This window comes from Schistocerca piceifrons, chromosome 5, assembly GCF_021461385.2.
Source record: "Schistocerca piceifrons isolate TAMUIC-IGC-003096 chromosome 5, iqSchPice1.1, whole genome shotgun sequence".
Lineage (NCBI taxonomy): Eukaryota > Metazoa > Arthropoda > Insecta > Orthoptera > Acrididae > Schistocerca > Schistocerca piceifrons.
Window position 1 is genome coordinate 413,767,366 of NC_060142.1, and position 2,936 is coordinate 413,770,301.

Sequence of the window (2,936 nt, forward strand, 5' to 3'; positions counted from 1 at the left end):
CCCTGTGTTACCGCATTGTGATGAAAAAGGAGTAGTTCGTGGCCTATGCAAATGATAGCTTTGCATATAAGTCATTCCATGTGAAATGGTCAAGAGGTTCCCACGTGAAAATCATGGGTTTTGGTGAAATTTTGCGTAAAGACATCACAGATGTTTAATACTCATTGGAGAAGTTTTATGATAACCAAATCAATACCTGGGGGGACAGTCATTTGTTTGATCTCATGTGCAGCTTTCAACAGTGTACCCGTTGAGTACTCTGCAACTTTGAAACATGTCTTCTGCAATATTTTCGTGAAGGACATCTTGTACAACATTTTGTGCTCTTATAATTGAAACAATAAAGGAAGAAGAAACAATAAAGTTGTAGTTTTCATATAGATAATCTGAAGCAGAAAAAAAACACACACACACACACACACACACACACACACACACACACACAAAACCCTCACATAGAAGCAGCAATCAAATGAAAACTGAATACCTGACAAATGAGACCGTGGAATGGTTCCATTCAAAAGTAATCACCCCAAGTGTCACACTTATCTCACTGGGAGATGACACAATCAATTCCTGTTTTGTTGAATGCTGTTGGCCGCACCCACTCTTGCTCTTCCTTGTTCGATTGAAACCTTTCTTAAAATCGCCAAAGATACACAAATCACCAGAAGAAAGACACGCATGGATGTCAGTTTCAGTCAGATGTGCAAGTGCATGAGTGGGTGCGGTTGTGGCTCTGTTAGTGGCTGACTGTACTTTGTGAAATAGGAATTGATCATCTCGTCCCCCTGTGAGATAAATCTTTTAAAACATTTGGTGATTACTTTTGAATGGAACCATTCCATGATATTGTTGTGGCAAGTGTTCGGTTTACATTTGACTGCCTCACACACGACCACTGTCTCCGGGCACTGGGGTGCAGTCAAAGACAAAGCTACCTGTGAAAGAAGCCACGTGATGTACAAATTAAGCTGCAACCACTGCTCCATTTTCTACGAGGGGTTAGCAACTAACAATCTGTCTGTCTTCATGAATGGTCAGTGCCAAATTGCAGCCAATTGCACAACAGGATGGCCTTCTCTTTAATGACTGATTCACTGCCTGCACCACCTTATTTGAATAGCATTGGTGGGAATTCTCCATACAGCATGCAAAATTACTTCTTTCCCCTAACAGTGCTGATCTCAACCTTTGGTAGTCCCTGTCCTCCACCTACCTATCCCCTTCCCTGCTCCACTGCAGCACTAGACACGCCTTCTATCCCACCAAAGCAACTGCTAGTCCTTTCTCCTTCTCTCCTGTCCTCATTCGCCCCCCCCCCCCCCCTCCCCCCCCCCCCCTCCTCAAACATCTCTCTCCTCGACCCTTACTGTACAGTCCTTCCCCCTCACTGACCCATTCCTCTTTCTCAGCTCTACTACCCACGCCAGAAGATTGCTGCTCATGTCAAACAGTCACAATCGGGCCCCAGAGACAGTGACCGTGTGTGTGTGTGTGTGTGTGTGTGTGTGTGTGTTTTGTTTTCTGTTTTGGAAAATGGACTTTTTCTGAAAGGTTAATTTTTCTAACAGCCTTTTCATTGTGTCTGTCTGTCTCAGTGCCTTCTCTGTCTTGAGTAGCGATCTATCCCATCCACATTGTTATTCATCCTGGACTTTCCACTGTTTAATTTGAAGCAATAACCAATCAAAAGATAACAAACTGAAACTTTACATGTAATAACTTGCCAACACAAGGTCGTGAGTATAAAATCTCAGTCTCCTACTGCTTTCAATAGTTTAAAATCAAGGACAAAGTTGACAGTTTTCATAAAAATTCCAAAAATAGGTATTTTTAGCCCACTTTTGTGTAAAAGAATTTTCTGCAAAGTCTTTTTAGCAATTTTCATTAGAAAGACCATGTCCCGAACCACCTAAAAAGATAGTTTTGGTTCTGCATTGGGAGTATGTAAAACAATAAAACCAGCAGAAAAATGGAGGTGTAGTGAAGATGCACTTATATTCTGCTGGTACTCCAATCTGCCTTCTTTTATTATGTTCCTCTATATCAACAAAATTTGTAGATTTTGTCACAAAATCAATCAAAATGGTTTAGAGACTATGCACAATATGACTGTGTAAAAATTAAAAAATTGGACCGGAAAACTCAGGGAATTTTGTATTTGAGAACTGATGGACATTTTGGTCTTAGCCCTGGCATCAATATTGCTTTTGTTGCCTCTATTTCATCACTCCTATATACTTTCATAATTTATTCAAACTTCTGGCTGATATCACTAATGATACAGCCTCATTTGTAAGTCTGTTACATCAGTGCAAATGGGAATTTTAATTTTTTATTTTGTCAGAATATGTTTTGCTTTGCTATTCTTTCACCAAACTGATCAATTTGTGAATTTCTTTTTTTTTTTTTTTTTTTTTTTTTTTTCCAGTAAGTTCGCATCCCCCATTTAGTGTTATCATACCTCCCTAGAATGAAAATTGTCCGCAGCTCCTGGTCTAGTGGCTAGTGTTGCTACCGCTGGATCACAGAGGGATGTTCTCTGCCCAGGGACTGGGTGTTTGTGTTGTCCTCATCATTCGTGAAAGTGGCAAGATTGGACTGTGTAAAGATTGGGAATTTGTACAAGCACTGATAACCACGCAGTTGAGTACCCCACAAACCAAACGTCGTCGTCATCGTAGGTTGAGAATTGCTGCCCAATCAACCAACCAACCATCTAAAATCAAACAAGGGTCCAGGACCTGATGGAATCCCTATTAGATTCTGTAGAGAATTTGAAGTGGATCAGCTTCCATTTTAACCATGATACACGACAGATTCCTCCAATAAAAAACTATTTCCACTGGCTGGAAGAAAGCAAATGTCACGCCCACCTGTTAGAAGGCTAGCTGAAGTGATTCACAAAACAGTCACCTAATATCATTGACCTA